The sequence below is a fragment of the Lemur catta genome, chromosome 24 (genome assembly GCF_020740605.2).
Source record: "Lemur catta isolate mLemCat1 chromosome 24, mLemCat1.pri, whole genome shotgun sequence".
Lineage (NCBI taxonomy): Eukaryota > Metazoa > Chordata > Mammalia > Primates > Lemuridae > Lemur > Lemur catta.
This window is the reverse complement of record NC_059151.1, coordinates 8,964,818-8,985,952: the sequence shown is the minus strand read 5'-3', so window position 1 is coordinate 8,985,952 and position 21,135 is coordinate 8,964,818. Positions and strand designations below refer to the sequence as shown.

General features: G+C 37.2%; 1 protein-coding gene across 1 annotated transcript in view; it reads right to left on the bottom strand.

Moving 5' to 3' along the window:
• The window catches only part of BMPR1B (bone morphogenetic protein receptor type 1B), a 161,925-nt gene extending 141,898 nt beyond the window's left edge, over positions 1-20,027 (bottom strand). Inside the window, exon 1 of the mRNA XM_045536733.1 lies at positions 19,961-20,027. The gene's annotated coding sequence lies outside the window, so the exon portion shown is untranslated. The remainder of the gene's footprint in view (positions 1-19,960) is intronic.
• Positions 20,028-21,135: the final 1,108 nt, after the last annotated feature.

Below are 21,135 nucleotides of genomic sequence, written 5' to 3'. Positions count from 1 at the left end.
TGCACCTAATTGTTTCATTTCTATATTTTCTTTTTTTAAAAAGAGGAATACACCTTGGGATATGTTTCCTTTCTAAAGCAAATTCTTTTTAAGAACAACAACAATGAAAGCAATCACTGAAATGCTTCCCTTTTAGGTAATTTGGGTGAAAATGAGTTCGTTTGGAAATGCCCAATGCAATTAAATCCACTTATGATTCATTGCTTTAACATATTCTCCCTGTGCATCCTAGGATACATTGGTTTGCAATTTGTGAAAAACTTTCTGTTAAGAGGAAAAGATACATAAAACATTTGAGATGGTATCTCAATTTACTTACATTATTCTTTTTTGATTATTCATAACATTGACCACTGGGATTCCGCTAGTGTGGATCGTATGTGTACTTGATCCCATCTGCTGGAAGGACTCATCATTTTGCAGCATGTAATTCTAACAAGAGTTCACCCACTAGAATTATATAATTCAACTGGAGAACCATCTCTGAGAAGAGAGGTTGATTTACTAAAACCGTTGGAACCTGAAAATCACCATAGGTGTTTACATGATAATTTAAACATTTAGATACATTTATCAGATACAGCTGGCATTTCTATTGTCCAAATAAACACAGTGGACTATCTTTTCTTGGAGTGTACTTAGCAGACGCTAAAAGTCTCCTAATCATAGTAAAGGATTACATTTTCCAGCTCTCAGTATGAATTTAGTTTCTTATCTGTTAACAGCTAAAAATCATCCATAAACTAACCAACCTAACTTAAATAGTAAGAAAAGAAGAAGCAATCAAGTACTGGTAACATTCCAGAAAAGCAAACCAACCAGCTAAAAACTGATTTAGCTATCACGTGGTGCTGCAGTTCTAAGAGTTCCCAAAACTTCTATTAGCATATTAAAATATGCCAACTTCTTGAAGGCACTTAATTCAAAATTCAACCACTCAAACGATAAGCTTATGATATACCTTTACTTACCTACTCAAGACAATATTTTATCAAACTGCATATGTAAGTGTTACACCATCACCAATTTTTCTTTAAAAGAATTTCAAGGCAGTAGACAAATTATCTGCACAATCCATTGGCCATGGAACTCACAGAATGTGAGTTCAAGCGAATGACAACTCCTACTCAAACCTTTCTTCTTAAGGCCCTGTGTGATAAAGCCAGCCAAGGTAACCTATCTCTAACAGCCTTTGCATTCTTTCTGTATCTTTATTAAAACCCACAGTATTTGCAACTTATATTAGGCACCTGACTTCCCTTTTCTAACAGACTATACCTCTTAATTGAAATTAAGTATCACTGTTGTATACTTTGCAAATTTTTATTTGACAATGATTTCTATTCATTCATTCATTTTCCAACTCACTTGTTCCAGGTTGAGGGATGTGGGTGGCCGGAGCCCATCCCAGAAGCTCAGGGTGCAAGGCAGGTCCCCACCCTGGACAGGACACCATTCCATCACAGGACACACTCACACACACACCCCCACTCACTCAGACCGGGACCATTCAGACATCAACTCACCGAACACGCGTATCTCTGAGAGGTGGAAGGAAACCCACACTGACGTGGTGGGAAAGTGCAAACTCCACATAGACAGTGGCCTCCAAACACCACTCAACAAAAAGATGTCACCTAAGAACCTGCTGTACATCACAGAGGAACCTACCTGTCGAGGCAAAATTACGCTTATAACATGGAATAAATGCTGGGCGCAGTGGCTCATGCCTGTAATCCTAGCACTCTGGGAGGCCGAGGCGGGCAGATTGTTTGAGCTCAGGAGTTTGAGACCAGCCTGAGCAAGAGCAAGACCCCATCTCTACTAAAAATAGAAGGAAATTATATGGACAGCTAAAAATATATATAGAAAAAATTAGCCAGGCATGGTGGCGCATGCCTGTAGTCCCAGCTACTTGGGAGGCTGAGGCAGGAGGATCGCTTGAGCCCAAGAGTTTGAGGTTGCTGTGAGCTTGACACCACGGCACTCTAGCCCGGGCAACAGAGTGAGACTCTGTCTAAAAAAAAAACAAAAAAACAAAAAAACAAAAACAAAGAAAAACAAAATATGGAATAAGCAATCCTATACTGGGACATTCTATTATAATCACACTTGGCCTATATTTTAGAAAATCATTCAAAGTGTAGTTCACAGTTCACTAAGAAAGACTGCCTTCAATCTTGTGATGACGGAATTTTCATTCTCAGTAGCCAGGTTCATTGCCAAAAAGTGGTTTGCTTTCCTAGGTACCATAATCGCAGTGAACGGCGATGATTTATTCAGGTATTTTCCATCCATTTCGCATCACCTTTAATCCTTTCAAGAGAGCTACATGGAACACGGTCCCTTGACAGCCCCGTGAAGATGCATCTGTGTGTCACACAGGTGGCAGTTTCCTGGTCCTTGGCTTTCACCAGCCTGCCCGGCTCTCCTGCAAAGACTAGCCGGACAGTGTTATTGCTGACTGCAAAAGGGAAACCAGAGGAACAAGATGTAGCGAACGGGATCCAGTCTATGCAGACTACACATCCCGAAACAGTCAAGAATTTTCCAAAGCACACGTGGCCCACATATGCAGTGACAGGAGATAAGCCAAGGTGACGGGGCCAAGAAGGACAGAGATACTGGCACTTATACATCGCCTCGAATGAAGTTTTCACTGTCATATTCATGAAGTTGTAACCATATGGTCCTTGGTATTTTAAAAGAAGAGTTTTAAGAATCACTGGGACAATCTGTCACTTCTGCAGAGCTAGATTTGGGGAAGAGATGTAGTTTCTCTTCATTTTTAAGGGATATTTTTCCTCTTTTCTTACAAAAACACCGGTTTCCATACCCGGGCCAATTAAAAACTATTACCATTCATAAGTTCTGTGTGTCTGAGAACTTGATATAACTTAAAATGTACCACCCACATTCATAATTTTCACTTTGCCAGGAGAGAAATGTCAAATTTAGATTTCCATTAAATGCTGTCACTAGAAATTCACTGGAAGTTGAAATAATAAAGTTTGAGGATGAGAGCAAAAGAATGTCAAAGTTTTTTTTTTTTTTTTTAAACATAAAAGGCTCTCTATTTCTATTAACATCTAATATCTCTAGACTCTATTAACTTTGGAGTTAACCTGCGAAGATTGAATGCAAAGACGTGTGGCAATTTTTTTTTCAAAGATAGCTACTGTAACCTCTTCCATCTCCAATGTTCTTCTTACAGTACGTCTTTGAGACTCTTTCCAGTTGAGAGGTAGAGTCTAAACTCTTTCTCCTTGGATCTGGGAAGCTTATGACTATGGCAAATATGATATTACATGATTTCCAAGGCCAGGTCAGAAAATTGGATTCAACTCCACCTTACCCATGAGAATACATGTTCCGGAAGCCTCTAGCTACCACTTCAGCAGTCTGACTGTCCCAAGAACATGGTGCTGGTAGAAAGAGCAAACTACCCAATGCAGAGAACCCAGAGCAGACTTGAGGCTACAGCTTGAGCCCTGGTCAACACCAAAACCCTGGCCCCCAGAAACCACGAGAGGTAATAAAATTGTTTTGTTATTTTAAGCCACTAAGTTTTACAGTTATTTGTTTAAAAAAGCAATAGATAACTGGAACATATTTTGATAGAAGTCATGTGCTACGATTTTAAGAATACTCAAAACATGTAGCTTCGGCCTTGGACCCGGACAGCAGACAAAAGCCAGAGGCCCATGCAAGAGATCATTAGTGAGGTCAACAAGCCTCAAGGAGTTTGCCTACGAGGGCTTCGCAGAAGTAAGCGTTGTATGTTATTAAGGTAGGGATTCTTGTTATTGGCAAAATATTTAACAATGCCATTGCCCACAGTGATGTTGAAAATAAAAAATGCATCTAGTAAACTCCAGGTATCTAGCTAAGGATATTTCCAAGAATACTGAAAGGAGCACCTGGCTTCCTTTTGCTACTTAGGACAAGACGTAGATAGAGACAGATGAGTTAAAAAAGAAACTGCTCGATTTCAGCAAAACTTAGAGGAACTATAAAAACAACACAGAATTTTCTGGGTTTGAAAATAAAACCATTTTGCGTTCCCTGTCACTCCGGAGAGCAAAACAGCTTCAAAATAAGAAAGAGCCTCAGGAGAAAGATAAAATACTGGGTGCAGACAGAAAGATTTGGTTTACACATAAAGGTAAGGGTCTGACTACAAAAACCCTTCATTAACACCAATATTTATATGGTGCCTCATAGATCCTTTAAGACCGATAAAAGGCCTTCTGAAGATTTTAGGGACATTACATAGTTGACTTTCTCTACTAAACCACAGGACTACTAAGAACCTTAAGGGTGTCATCCCACCACGGGCTTACATGGGATCCCTGGTAAAGGAGTGATTATCTCAAAAATTTGGGACCATAGCTTTAGCTAATGGAGTGGATTATAAATTGATACATAAGAAACCCTCAAATATTTTAAAAGAATTGTACCAGCTTGAACTGAAAGGAAACAAAGATAAGGCAAAATAAAAAGTAGCCTTTGGATCCCCAACCTTTCATGTACAGCAAAAAGGCTGAGAAAATGGTGAGCTATGAATACAGGCCATGTTTTTTGGAAAAAGAATGGCAATTCTTTTCCCCAAAAAAGAAAATGGAAACCAGAGCACAACGGGAGGAGCCAAGCATCCCAGACAGCAAATCCCAGAAAATGGACGGAGTACTCTTTAAGCAAATGGCAACATGATGACCCAGGTTTCAGAACTGCTATGGAATATAACAGACTCTCATTTTCCCCTTTTTGAACAGGAAGAACTGTAGAATTTTCCCATGGCTGTCCCACCACTGAATGTTTTGTGTGGTAGGGAGATAACTTATCTCTTTAATTCAAAGGTTTTCAGAAGAACCTCTGGTGCAAAGCTTTTCAGCATTCAAGGAGCCTTATCAGAACCTGGACTTGAATTAGAAGACAAGATGTGCTGGACTTCAAGCTAATGCCGTGGACTGAGACGTGGGGGCTCTCAGTGCAGGAATAAGTCTATTTTGCATGCGGGAGCGCTGTAAGTGGTTGCGGTCAGAGGATGGACTATGGCAGATTGTATTTTCCTAAGTTGACTCTAATATCTCCCACCCGCCATGTTCTTCCTACAATGCAACCCTGACATTCCTCTCATCAAGTACTGGAGTCTGTATTCCCTTCACCTTAATTTTTTGACCACAGCATACGCAAAGCTGTCTAATTCCAGAGACCAGATAATACAAGGCAATGCAGCCCTCACCTTCACTGCAGTGTAATATTCCCTCCTGAAACACTCAGCTGCCGCACTAGCAGTCTCCTTGCCTTGAGGCCGCCATACTATGAGGAAGCCCAAATTAGCCCACATGGAAAGGCCACATGGCCAGGCCCTGAGCCACTGAACTAGCCCCAGCTGCTTCAGCCACTTGCTGTTCCAACTCGTCATTGTCCAACTGCAAATCCACAATAGACCCGGAGTCAGACGCAAACAGCCAAACCCTATACAGATTCCTGATGCACAGAAACTGCCAAGGATCATAAAACAGTTGTTATGGTTTAAGCCACTATGGATTGCAATGATTTGTTATACAAATAGAATTCATAACACAGAAAGCACCAACTAGTATATCTCATTTTGGTTATCTGTGAGGAATGTCACAAAAATTACCAAAATAGAAATAGATGTTCTGATAAAAGCTCACAAAGAAAGGCAAACCGTTTTCTTTTAATGACACTGTCTATAAATATTTAAGCAAAATCATTAACTAAAACCAAAAATAGGTTATTATCATCTCATGGTATTCAAGAAAAGTAAATTAAAACAAAAAGAGTTCAGATTGAGTCACTTAAATTAGCCAAGTCTCCAATCAAGGACCTGAATACCTGAGACCCTTGAGGATGCTTTTTGGACAGAGTTAACCGTTCTATACTTCTTCACGCCCAAGCAATATTGTGTGTCCTGTCTGCAATGCCAGCTGGGGACATAAGCCCTTCCTACTCACCTGAAAGAATGCCAAAGCCCACATCCCAAGGAGACCTTGGAGCCTGCAGTAATCTAGTACCTTTTACGTAAACTTAAATAACAATCTGGCAGTTTCTTCCCTGTGAAGTCTCCTGGCTTTGTATTGGTGCTATATGGATCTGTCTGAATCAAAGCAAAACCAAGAAAACAGAATGCAATGAACTCCAAAATATTTGTCCCAAACCCTTTTATAGTTCATTTCTCTTAACTGTCACTAGGTAAAAATAAATGTGTGTCTATGTATATGTTCGGGATAGTGGGAGGAATCACGCAATTGTTCCCAGTTATATAAATTAACAAGTGTTCACTGAGTGCTTATGATGGTTTCCCACCCGTGCTAGCAGATTTGGGGACAATCAGAGGTATAAACCACGAACCCTACTCTGAAGCAAGTTTTAATGCAGCTAGGGAGACAGATCTAATTAGGAAAAAAACTATATACATATAAAATAAAACAACCGAGTGCTAAACTGTGATATGATCAGATATCAGAACCTTGCTCAGGCTTCACAGATGTGCAAAGGAAAAAGTAAGGGATGCAGCAAGGATATCATGATAGGAACATAAAGTCTGTAACAGTCAGACAACAGGTAAGTCTTACCCCAGTGATTTGGGGACAGAGTTGGGAAAGAGATGAAGGATACGTGAGGAGACCAAAAAAAGGGGAGCCCTGAAAGCTAGTCTAAGAGAGGCTAGAGGGAGTCAGTAAAGGCAGATGAAATATGATTCAACATGGAAAAGTGACTGACATTTGAAATGACTCTCCTATAAAAACTGAACGTTAAAAAACTTAGAAATAAAATTAAGGATGAATACTAAGTAGGCTATGAATAATGTCATTTTAGAAATATGAGAAAGTGTTAATAGTCTCAATATATAAAGAGCAAACACAAATTGGTAAGCAAAACACTAAATCATGGGTAAAATCACACAATACACAGAAGAGAACCATGATCGTGGAAATAATCTTAACTTCACTGGTGATAAAATAAATAAAACAACAATAAGAGAGTTTCCAGTTAAGTAAATCAGTACAAGTTTTAATTATAGTCGATGCTGGCAAGGATACAGAGAGAAAGCACATTCCCACCCACACTGCTGTTGGAAGTATGCATTAATACAACCATTCTAGAAAGCAATTTGGATGTATGACTAGAGTCTTTAAAATGTCAATATCTTAAATACTTTTTTCGCAGTTAGTTTAGAAATTTATCAAAAGCAAGATTCATAAATTCAAAGATTAAATTCTGAATTCAGTAAATGAATTCTGCATAATTAAAGAGTAATGATTACCAATTACTATTACAATGCTGATATTGATATTGATTTAGCATTTACTATGAATTGACTGGGTTCTATGACAATGCTGGTACCATAGGACTTCTAATATTTAAATACTTCAAGGTCAGATTTATTTTTATTTTATAAATAGAGCAGCTGTATAGTATAAAGTTATAAATCCAGAAAAAGTTACAAGCAGAATTGAAACCTAACTCTAAAGTTTGTGCTTTTGCCACTATGTTTTTATGTTGAGCAATATACATGCATTTATAAGACTAAGAAATAGAAGAAATCTAAGTGACTAATGATGAAATATTATGTAAATATTAAAAGTATATCTTAAAGTAAAATTTAGTAGCTTGAGACAAGCTGAACATATAATATTAGGATATTACAAAATCAAATTACAAAACACATAGCAATAAAATATTATGAATCTGTATGCATATATAATACACCTAGGAAAAGCAATGGAAAGAAATGAACCAATATCTCAGATAATGAAACTAATGAATAGTTTCATTTTTTCCTTTATACAGTCTATGTTTTTCAAATGTTTTACAATGAGCATACATTAAAGGTTATCATAAATTGTTTTAAGAACAAGCACATAAACAACTTAAAGTTACAACTAGCAAGAGAAGAAACTCAACACAAATTGTATATTTTAAGTGGACCTAATTCTTCCCAAAATACTTTCTAAAGAAAAGAAATCTTCACATTATCCATGATTTAACTGATGGTTTTCCTTGATCTTATCATTTATTGCAGAAAAATAAGCAGAATATTAAAGAGTTAAATAAGAACTTTGTGCACACTACATTTTGCAGTGATACTGTTTGAATAATTCTTCTAATTCCTTCATTGATTCTGAGGACAAATTTATACTAAATGATCATCAATACAAATACTCTGCAATGTAATATCAAAAGAAAATTAAATGATCTTAAAATCATTTAGGAGGTTCCTCATTATTTCTAAATGTGATAACATTGTATTAATACTTCTATAACTTTTATTTATAGTATCTTTTAAGGGGAAAAACTACTTATAGTGGTTTAAAATTATCAAACTCTGAGAAATAAACTGTGTCCTAACTTCCAATTGCATGGTTGCAAATTCATTTAATAAAATTATTTTTTATTACTAATAAAATTTAGTCTTGAAATTTACACGTGAAGATATTAGATACTTTAAAAACTTGAATTTTGTTATTAAACAATCTGAAATATTGTAGTAATAGTAAATGTTGAAAGCAATAAGCCTACTAATAAGCAAAAAGAGGAAAATGGTTATTAGATCTGATATTTTCGGTGCTAGACTCAGTAAGATCAGGAAGAAAACAGGGAGGTGTTGTCTGCAATTAAGGCATCTCTGAATTAAATGAGAATGGTGTAGAGTTAACCCTCATGTTTTAATTGTCATGTGAAACTAGACCCTACAGTTAATTGACAGCAGTGACACAGGCTGGGACCGAACTATTTTCCCTTAAAGTGACAAGGAGAATAATAATCTATCTCAGTAAGATTTCTTTTTTAGGAGGGATTAATTCAATTAATATATATGTTGAGTTCAAACACCAGTGGGCTCTTTTCTAAGTGATAGATTCTTATATATTTTTTTAACTTAAGTCAAATTGAACTCTACTAAAACACATTGATTCCTAAAGGAAAAACAGCTATTTTTTATGTCATATTCCATGGTCCAGTTCTCTCATTTCACAAGTACTGAAACTTGTGAGGTCAGGTGACTGTCCCACTCGAAAGATATATTCTATATCCTGACAAACGTATAACATACCATTCTACTATTTTATCAAACACGGGACAGGCCTCTGGAGGGCATCTCTGGTTTCTCAGAGATGAAAGTACCCCTTCCAGAGCAGGTCTTTCTACCCTCTCTGCAAAAGAGCCCCTTAATCCAGAAGTACATAAAGGACAAAACATATTCAGCACCTGGCCTTGTTAAGTTCTCAAAGTATGAATCTCTGGGACTGAGCTGGATTCATTTGAAACATTGCAAATGGACAGGTTTCCATTACATGCTGGCAGAAGCAGTGCCTTGCACTCACTGTAGGGTGATAAATCGCTCCCTCTCATTCAATATTCCCAATAGCAAACCCTCTCCCAAGTACTGTTTTATTATAGTAATTAAAGTATATCAATTATGTGAAAAAAGACTATCAGTTTTTGTTTAAGGTTTTTCAAGCTTTGTGGTTCAAATGGGAACAAATTATCCTAGAAATCCAACTGTAACGATTCTCAAAAACTATCAAAAACTTTGAAACTCAAGTAATTCATCAAATATAAAAGTCATTATTTATATTGCTATACCACCATTTTATGTAGCACCGATTTAAAAAATGCTATAATTGTCATATGATGTTATTAAGACGTATCCCAAATTCAGCAATTGTAAAAAGTGTTAAGACTGTGTATTTTAGGAGCAAGTAAATATGGTACTGTTGATTTTAATGAGTTTAAAGAGTTCACAAGAAATATATAATCTAAAGGGCTAAAAAAATAGTGTTCAGTACCACAATATAGTGACTATAGTTAACAATTATTAAAAATAATTTAATAATACATCAATTATTTAAAAACAATTTGATAATACATTTAAAAGTAACCAGAAGAGAAGATTTGGAATGTTCCCAACACAAAGAAATGATAAATGTTTGAGGCAATATACATCCCAATTACTCAGACTTGATCATTATACATTGTATGCTTTTATCAAAACACTGCATGTATGTTACAAATATGTAGTTTTATGTATCCATAAAAATTAAAATTTTCTTAAATGAAAACCTAAAATAAAATCTTGTAACTGGCATAAATGTGAATAAACTGCCAATATATATTCAGTAGGATATCCTAGTACTTTGAGAGAAGATGCTGAATTATTGTCAGATTAAACTACTGAACATTCTAAAACTTTTTTAAAAATAAAAACAAAAAAATCCTGACTTACAAGTAACTAAGTAGCTAATCTCTATAGCTCTGAAGTGTAGTAAATATTGAAACATTTAAAAGTAGAAAAAGCATTTTTAAAAATCAGGGAGGTATCATGCTCTTTATACATATAAGGAAGCAAAAGGCAATAAGAACCATGATGATTAACTCTTCGGTAGATTTTTAAATGTAAGGACACAATTATTTGACAAAGTTAGAATATTTCAGTCTACAAATATTCACTGAGCAAATACTATGTGTTAGGCGCTGTTACTAGAACTAAAGATACAGAGGAGAACAGAGTAGACAAAATTCCCTGCCCAGATAGGGCTCACGTGCTGATGGGGAAGACAAATGCTGAACAAGATTCAAAAGTGCAATATGCAGTAATTAGTGATAAGTGTTAAGGGAAAAAAATAAAGCAGAAAAGGAATATTTCTACTATACTGACTCTGCTATTCCGATAAGAACACAGACTCTCAATCCTAACATGCAAACAGGATATTTTTCAAATAATCAGGACTTTGTCGGGATAAAAAATTAAAAAAAATAAAAAACCTTCTAAGGAGCTACAAGTTTTCTCAGAATATTATCCGATGTTAAAATACAGGCAACCGAAAAGTTATCCATTCTATAACAGAAGTTAAGAAAACGGAACCTAATTATAGAGAGTTACTTTCCAGTAACTGTGGCTGATGTAGACAATCTGTAACAATAAGGTTGTATTTGTAACAGTCCCTACTTTCTGAATGGCTCTGGTTCTGTGCAGCCTTCTCAATTCCAACACCATTAACCATTACCCCAGGAAAGATGCTAAGGTGTTTCTAATTTCTACTTAGTGGATTTGAAGAATGCATGAAAGGAAAGGTCTAAAAAGGGTTGGTCTTGGTCAAAACTATAAGAGGAAACAATTCCTTAATTCTATGGTTTTATTTTTCTATAAACTTACAGAACATAACACAACTTTTGAGATACTTTGTTATGGATTCCTCTCTCCTTCCTAAATATGAGTATCATATAAAAATAACTCAGACACTTGGTTTTCTTGCTGCTTCTTGTAACCTCCAGAAAAAAAAATAATTGTTCCATCACAGGTGGACTAATTTTTCTCTAAGGGTCCTCACTTCCTTCATGGATTTTCCAGAATCTGCTCCTTAACTCCCCATATCATCTCTTAGGGAACAGCTAGTTGTGTTCATGAAAATTTTCCAGTATAAACCTATCATATCAAATACTTGTCAACAATCACAAGTAATCTTAAGCTAGTCATCAAACTTCAGGGTTTCCATTCTTACGTATATTTTAAATGAAAGTTAGTAAAATTCCAAAACTTTTCAGGCATGAAAATTAAGTCATAAACTCTCTTGAAAACATTTACACTAGACAGATATACCCAATTACTGGATATGTTCCACATAGCTCAGTATAAAGAGTTCACTACTTAAAGAATATCCACTAAGTAATGGATCACTCACTGAAAAAAAAAAAAAACAGTGACCAACTAAAAAATTTACATTTTTAATTTATTCTTTGCACTTTAAATAACCAGACTTTTGTCTGTTTTTCTTATATCAAAAAATTTACACTTCAGTGTTTTCATGGGCACTTACGTGCTCTATCTTCTTCTAAAACTGAACTATCACACCCACTGCAACTCCTGATGCTGTTAATATTTTTGTTTCTATGATTATATTTTTTTATTCTGCTGATAATTTTTCTGAGAAAGGTAATTAAATCTATACATTTAAAACCATTTTAAAATCTAAATATGTATAAGTAGGTTATAGGAGAAGAATTCTCACTTTTACTTAGGTAGGTTTGAAGCTAATTTTAGCTCTAACATGTGTTCTCATGCAATGTAGTCCCAAAACAAGAAAAATTACCAGGGTTATAAACCAGAAACAACACAGTTCGAGTGATCCAACAAGGTTGGGTTATTGCCACTTAACATGTGGTGAGAAAGATACTGCAACATGGCATACATCAACTTGCATCCCATTTAAAAAGTCAATATTTAAACTAAGGATGTCCAAAGCCAAGACTGTGTTGAGAGATTCGAAATCTTTTTTTCTGCAATGGTATGGTCGCCTGTCCAGCCTCTCTAAGTGCTCAGCTGCTAATGCTTTCCCTATGTGCTAGTGAACTGGCTCTTCCCATGTGTCTTCGTCTTTTCCAACTCCACAAATATCTCACTGTTGGATCACAGCGCTGCTGCTTTCAATACTGATGAGAGTTGTTGAGCGCCTTAAGATGTATTTATCATATCAATACTCCCGTGCATATGTGTAAACATGAGAACACATATGCACATGTTATTCTTTCAAGCTAAATCAAAATATATTTGCTCTGAAACACATTTACCAGCAAGATCACGTCTTCAGTGTACCACCAGATAAATTCAGCCCCACAAAATCGGATTTGAACAGCTTGAACCAAAGTTACTAATTCTCTGGTTCCACGTTTTCTCCAATTTCTTTCAGTGTTTTTAAACTAGCAAAAAATTGGTTTGTAGACACCCCCCAAGAAAACACCCCAGCTTATACCTTTGCAACTTCAAGTCATAATATCTTACATAATCCAGACCAAAAAATAAATGGATTAGCATGGACTGACTCTGATATAAACTAGATTTGGGTTTCTGGGTTTTTTTGGTTTGGGCCGTAGGAAGCTCACCTAAGATTTCTCTAGTTATAAGAAATACCATAAAAAGAGTTCACCTTGGTGGAACACCTACTGTGTTAGCTCAACTAATACTCACAGCAATACACACAGAAATATAAGACGAGGACCCTGCAGTGAAGCAGATAAAACTAACTGAGATGATTAATAAAACACACGGTACAAAGCGTTCTAATACAATGTATATAACTTTCAGAAGATACATAACATACATATGGCAACCATGTGCCTTATTATTTTGAAATAATATTTAGGATGTTTAAGGTAAGCAAAATGGATGGGGGTTAAGGTCTGGCCAATCTGCTTGCTAAAATGTATGGTTCTGTATTGGAAAGCTCCGTGTGTCAGGTCTAGTTCATGTGCTGGTGACAATGAAAGTGACAGGTGCAACAAGCAGAGACATCCAGAAGACTTCGTAGATATGTTAGACTTTGGCCTGGTCCTGAGAGAAATTTAGCTTTAGAATAGGCAGAGGGAAGGGTATCTCAGGAAGGGAATACAGCTTGAGTGAGGACCAAGGGCTGGAATATGCCTGAAACTTTTAAATACACAGATTGTCCCAAGAGTCACCTTACACAGGGAAAATGGGAAATTGTAGCTAAATGTACCTTTATTTACAAAATATTCATGACACAATTTTTCCGTTGTATGGAGACTTTGGGGACACCCTGTACTTACATAGCTGGAAAGACACACTAATGGCATTTAGGACAAAACTGTCACTTCAAAGATGAGAAAAGCAAGTCTCCAAAACTGGGTAAATGGTTTGTCCAAAGTCACACAGCTACAGGCAGGGCTTGATGGCACACACTGCTCACCTGTCATAACAGCCACTGTCATTTCCACTCTAACCGTGGTTTCCCATCTTCAGTGACAATGACTTAGGGATTCCATGAAGTTACTTCAGGAGTCCAGCGGGGACTCAGGGAGAGGGGTGTCAAATGTGGCATCTCTGCTGGATCCCTTTTATATATTGATCTTATGATACGATTTATTTGAAGAAAAAAATCACTCTTTGTTAAAAATGTACTCTTTGAGGTGTCATTCGCGATCAATCAACATGGTTGAGTTCCGTGCTGTGTGACACAGACAGAAACACAGCAGGAAAGAATCTCTGTCCTCAGCAAATTAATTTACTCATTCAACAATCAAGTAGGGAATCTGTGTGCCAGGTACTTAGCTCTGCACTGGGTGAGCAAAAAGATGGAGGTCTGGTCTGGGTTTAGGTAGCCAGAAAGGCATTAATCAAATGACACAAAGAGATACACACAACTGTGATGGCATGAGGGAAGGTTGTAAGATACAAAGAGAACCTACGACCAGGAACTTCAGTCTAAGGAGTCACTGCCTAGTGTAGATAAAGCGACTACGTGGACAACAACTACTACAAATATAAGTGCTTAAAACAGGTGTGCACAAGGCTCGATGGTGACACAGAGGGGGCAGTAAAGAGCTGAGCAAAAGGGGACAGGGACACTTGGCATTTGTGTTTAACCTAGGAAGGGTTAGTAAGGACACATGATGATGATGAAAAGGGTCAGCAAGAAAAGAGAGCAAAAGAAGCGTATTTCAGACAGGGGCATCCTATGTGCCAAAGGAACAGACCCTGGGTGGCAATTCAAGAAATGGCAAGCCCTCCTCAAGGACAGAGTACAAATGGCTGTCTCATAGAAGCAATGGAGTTAGCAAAGTATGCAGGGGCCACAGCCCACAGGGCCTTGTATCCCAGGGCCACCAAATGGAGATTTAACCCGCACGGCCTGCCAGGGAGAGGACGTGGCACTACTGGAGGCTGGGAACAGGAGCGTGACATAATCAGAACATCCCAGAAAACTCACTCGGAAAGCCATGTGCAAAACAGACTGGAATACCGAAGACCACGGCAAAGAGGCTCATCAGAAGCTGCTGGGATTTCACAAACAAAGGATAACTCACACTGTGGATTTGTCTTAGGTTTCCTAGCACATGTTGGCATTTAAAAAGTTAGTTGAATAAACTAATTAATAAACGAATGGGAAATAATGTTGGAACGCTAAAGCAGGGCAAGAATACAGAGAATCATAAAAGGCAAGCAAAGATTTTACGACTTGATGCTGCAGAAAAGACAAAGTCACTGGAAATTTCTGATTGCAGAGTGACACGCTGTAAACTCTGTTTAGGAAAGCTCAGCACGTTAGAGTGTATCTGATAGAATAGATAGAGGAAGGACTTACAAAGGATTTCAGGAAGCTTTTATAGCAAGGTATCTAACGGAGTTTAGAAAGGAGGTAAAAATATTTTCCCTGGTAAGGGATCATCGTGAATACAGAAACAAAAAAAAAAAAGGAAGATAAAAGAGACATTTTCAAAGACAGATGAAGTTAGTCGACAGACTAGCTCAGGGATCAGCAAGTTTTTCTATAAAGACTACATTGTAAATGTTTTGGGCTCTGCAGGCCACGTGGTCTTGACAAAGTTACTCAACTCTGCCACTATAGCAGGACAGTTGCCACTGCCAGCCACAGATAACATGTAAACAAATGCACGTGGCTGCATTCCAACAAGACTTTCTGTATTTATGACAAGACAGTGGGCTAGATTTGGCCCATGGACCATGGTTTACTGACTCCTGGACTAGATATTGCTGAGGTGGGAGAGTGGGTCAGTCACCAGCAAAACAAAACCTAAAATAGCAGTGCACGACAAAAGTTAGGTCTCTCTCATTCTAAACAAAATCCAAAGGCAACAGGTCTTGCATGGCAATTCCACAATTCTAATAGACCCAGGATCAATCTATACCATTATTTCACCATCCTTAACATGTGACTTCTGCCACTGGGTTCAAGGTATCCACTTGAGCTCCAGCCATCAAATTAGCATTCCAGCCAGCAGGGAAGAAGTATAGAAAAAGAGCATGTCCCCTCATTTTAAGGACAAATCTGTAACTCACAAAACCTGTCTGCTTGGCTGGCTGTCCCCAGCCCTGTAAAAGCCAAAGAGGATCACACTTGTTGCAAAGCGAATGGCTCAGGATCCTGAACTTTTGTCATTCGTTTTCCCTAAACCAAAAAATGTTTTTCATACACCTCCTGGTCGTTGGCCTGTATAAAATTTCTTATTGGCTGAAAGCTACTCAATAAACTGTTTTCCTTCTGTCTGTAGTAATAAAACTATACAACACTATAAACATTTTCCATGTTTAACTCCAAGATATTTGGTTTTCTGGCTAGAAACAGTAGAGCTTTTGTTTTTAAAATTAAAGCAGACCCTTAGACCTAATTTGCCTCAGAATGCCAAATATTTATTTTCTCTCTTCTGTTATGGTCTAACATTGCTATCACCTATTCCAAAAACAAGTGGCTACATAAGAAACCGATCCGTACTGTCTCTGGGTTATCTCTGAAAATAGTTCATTCATATAAGAGTAGGAAAAAAAATGTCCAAAGATAAAGATTGCTCAAAGAGTCTAGTATCCAGGAGATTTATGCTATGAAATAAAGCCTATAGTTAACAAGTCTTAGTACTACAGCTATAAAGAGATGTTTCACTTAAAACTGGTAATACAGATATATTTTCTTTTGTTGAGATATAATTTGACTTTTCTTAAAAGATGACTTATGATCAAAGCTACCTTAAAGCACAAAGATTCGCTAAGTTGTTGGCCCTTCATATTAGCAAAAAGAGGTAAAAATTTAGCATCTTTAGACAGTCCTAACGAGTCAAAAGAGGTTGGTCATTAGGACCAAACAATAATTCAATGTGTTGACATGCTCTCAGTTTAAACAACATTTCAAAAGCTTTTATGCTTTTACTTCAACACTAAAAACATGCAGTCAATTCAATTAAGATTGAAATCTCTGCAAACTAATTTTTAAACTATCTCCCTCTCTCACCATTGACCTTTTAATATTTTACTTTTAGGGGATTTCAAAAATAATAAATAATGCGCAAAACTTTCCAAGTTGCAACTAAAGTCATATTCTCTAACTCTAGATTTTATTTCAGATACATCTCAGCTCACATAATATTTTTATTACCTGACATTTTAATCAAAGATCAAAAACTTCACTGGCCCAAGAATTTCCAAAAGCTCTGTGAAGTAAATTAACTTTATGAAATGGAACCCAATGACATATTTTGTCATGAAATTTTATATTACATTTCAAGAAAGAATGCTGTCCTTATAAAGATAGCCAATGCGGCTCAGACAATAATAATGGTAAAAATATTTAAAAGACATGTGAGAAGTAAGAAATATTTTAGTTACCCAAAGCAACATTCAACTTTGAGGAGTCTCCGTAAAATGCTTTCTGATTCTCACAGATTCCCAATGAGTCTGTCCTAACTAGCTCTGGAAAAGGTCCTGAGACCTTACAATATTATCAGAGATGGGGCAAAGCAGGGGACATCACTGGGACACAGTGGCTCAGGGTGTGGCACACGTCTTAGGAGACTGCTAAGGCCTCAACCACCAGACCATAATCATAGATCACTAACAAAATCAATTTACGTGCTTTGTAAAAGGTATTTATTTTAACTACACGAGTGATGTGTCAATGTGTGCTTACTTTTTTTTATATTAAAAATATACAGAGATTTTTTAAAAACAAAAAAAATGTTTATGAACTTCCTAAAATTCTTTTCATGTCACTGTCCAGTTCCGTGATCCTTAATATGACACCCCCATCACTATGAACACAGAGTTGAGACACCTCAGCCTGGCTTTCAAGTGGCTAAAATCTGGTCTCCTTTATCCTACAGGCACCTAAACCTCTCAACACTTCCACAATTGAAGCTCTTTTCCAGCCAGATCAGCTTTCTCACGTTTCCAACCATACCATGTTCATTCCCAACTCAAGATTTTAGACATGTTTGTAACTCCTAACCTGTAATCATTTGCTTAAACTTATACTATCCTCATCGCCCAGTTAAAACCCTCTATTTTTATACCCACTCCTGACCACTCCAGCCTGAGCCGAGTCCCCTGATTTCAGAACAGACACCTGTGTTACCCACATTATTCATTTTGACATCAGACACTACCAGAGCGTCCTTATAGTAAACAACAAACATTTCTGAATAATAACTAACACTCTGAATCTGCTGTTAGGGGCTGAACTGTGGCCCCCAAAATTCATATGATGAAAAGCCCCAAGAACCTCAGAATCTGACTGTATTTGGAGATAGGGCCTTAAAAAGAGGTAACTAAGTTAAAATGAGGCTGTTAGGGTAGACCCTAATCCAATGTGACTGGTGTTCGTGTAAGAGGAGATTTGGACACCCAGAGAGAGAGAGACACCAAGTGACACCCTTGCAGAGGGACAGCCACGTGAAGAGTGGTGAAGGGAGCCACCTGCAAGCCCAGGAAAGAGGTCCAGGAGAACCCAACCCTGCCGACACCTTGACCTTGCATTTCTAGCCTCCAGAATCGTGAGAAAATCAATTTCTGTTGTTTGAGCCACCCAGTTTGTGGTATGTTATTATGGCAGCCCTAGCAAACCAATATACCCGCCATATGCAGAAAAGTACGTCAGCTGTCTCACTTGCATTCATGATCTACTCCTCAACGCGGCTCTGTGTGGAAGGTGTGCTTGTTATCTAAGAAGATGGAAGGAAATGAAGTAATTTGCTCAAGGTTTTACACATACGTGCTAGAGCCCGAGTCTACTTTCTTCCAAGATCATCATATTAACCACCATGTTATACCAACCATATGTGAACGATCCAAACAGAAAACTATTATTACTAGTGCTACTTTTTCAGTAGAACGCTGATGGATGATGGATTGATGGACTGAGAATTAAAAACCTTTTTTGTTTTTCTTTTATTCAACATATTTTTAAAAACGTGTGTAGTAGTCAGGTTCCAAAATGAATAATGGCCTATTTAAAAGGGCTGTTTTTGGAAATGCTCAAAGACTGCAGTTGGACACATGGTCCATCTCAGCTCCATCTGTATTGTGCTTCTTGCTTCGTATCAAACATAAGTAGGCCAGGAAAGGTGGCTGACACCTATAATCCCAGCACTTTTAGAGGCCAAGGTGGGAAGATCACTTGTGGCCAGGAGTTCAAGACCAGCCTAGCCAACGTGGCAAGACCCTGTCTCTACAAAATATTTTTAAAAATTAGCCAGGTGTTGTAGCATGTGCTTGTAATCCACAGCTACTTGGAAGGCTGAGGCAGGAGGATCACTTGAGCCCAGGAGTTTGAGGTTGCAGTGAGCTATGATCATGCCACTACACTCTAGCCCAGGAAACAGAGTGAGACTCTGTCTCTAAAAAAGTTTTTTTTCAAGTTTTTTCACTGTATTTTACTGATGCAAAATCTGCATCTTTTGAAAATATTTTAATATCTTTGAAAAAGATACATCTTACAATCAGTTACATTTATCACCACCCTAGGCAAATCAGAATGTGTCTTACATCTTAGAGTTAATGAAATACCTTAATTCGCTAATTGAAGGTATACAATACCTCCTAGACTTCAGTTAAAAACGAATGATCACAAGATCTATGATGCACCGTTGGGATGAGCTAAAGGAACATCGGAAAGCTAGGCCAAAGAAAGATGCTTCTCACCTAAATTTTCAGTGCAGACAAGGGAGAACAAAAGAGCAAAACAAGAAGCAAAAAGAGCAAAAAAAAAAAAAAGAAGCAAAAAGAGCAAATGACATGGGAAACTCAGCGGGACAAATACTAGAGCTCATTTTAAACATCCAAAAGTCTTGCAAGAAAAAAAAAAAAGACAAAAAGGAAGCACCATAAAGAACTCTTACACACATGCTCCCACCCACAGGTCGCACGAGGAAAAAGCCACCAAACAGGAGGCAGACTCTGTGTACACAGTGTGTCCATAAAGTGGAAACCAGTCTCTCACTTTATAGTCACACCTCGTACACCGCTGTGGAAGGCAGGCCTCCTAGGTGAGGCATCGAGTTTCACAGCCCTGCTCAAACACGGGATTGTTAACACTAATCCACAGCAAGATCTGTGAATGAAAAGAAAGAAAGATAGGTAAATACCTACAAGAAATACGGCCCCAATTAGGGGACTCCCAACACTCACCCTATTGATCATCTGGTACTTTGGCAACTGAATAAACCAATAACCATCATCCAATGCTGTGTGTATCAATATAGTAATCCACAATTTAAAAGACTATTTCATCAACTTTTATCATCATAAAGGCTATGTTTGTCTTTAGCTACCCCTGAAACAGTTTCTATTTCTATTAGAAACTAAGTGATTTTCTTTGATGTCACAGGGAATACAGCCTAAAGCTCATTAGAGAAAGATGTGGTCACAAACAAATCACACTGAAACTGAGACAGCCTCTTTGAAGAGTAAAACAAAAAATGATAGATTATTTTAAATTATTTTTTCCTTTAAACAACATGATAAAAATCAAAGTGCCTTTCCACCAAAGGGCTGCCAAAAAACACAACTGATGGGTTTTGCCAATGAGCCACAATTTATATTATAAAATTTGACAAGAGCACAATAAATCTATCAAAGTTGTTAAAAAGCCAACTCTGGTCTGTTACTGTCACCCAACCAGCCAGAAATTAAATACAGAACTCCACCACCATAAATATTTTGCAGACTCTATACTCTGTTCTTTTTCTCTCTGAAGATGAGCTTCAGCAGTTGTTTTTAATCACACAAATAAGACACCATTAAAAATCTGGCGTGCTGACCTAAATTACAAAAGAAGGTTAAAATAAACTATCCCGCATTCCAAAACATGAAAAGCCTTTTATCTTTTGTGTTATTGCTGATAATTATATTATGTCTGTATGTGGAGGGGATTATCATTTATTAAAAAATGAACATGTGAACCTAAAACTCCCTAAAAAATAGTCTTTAAACATAAAAAAAGGAAAAAGGAAAAATGACAAGGCATGACTGGTTAAAAAAAATATGATGGAATATAATTTCAAAATGTTGGATACTGAGGAATTGTAAAGGCTTTCGTTTTACTGTGAACTTGGGAAATAAGCAAAACCTGTAATCATGATCACAACTAAATAAAAGCTACTGGCAACATCAGATTCCTCATTTATACAATGGGGATAAGAGTAGTTACTGCTTCAGAGATTTATTGTAGTAATTAAATGTGTTAATACATGTAGAGCGTGAGGAACAATGCCTAGCAGGGCATGCACCTGTTAGTGTTTGCTCTTAGAATTTATTATTGGCTATCAGTATTAACATAAGCACTAAACATGATCGACAGTGTC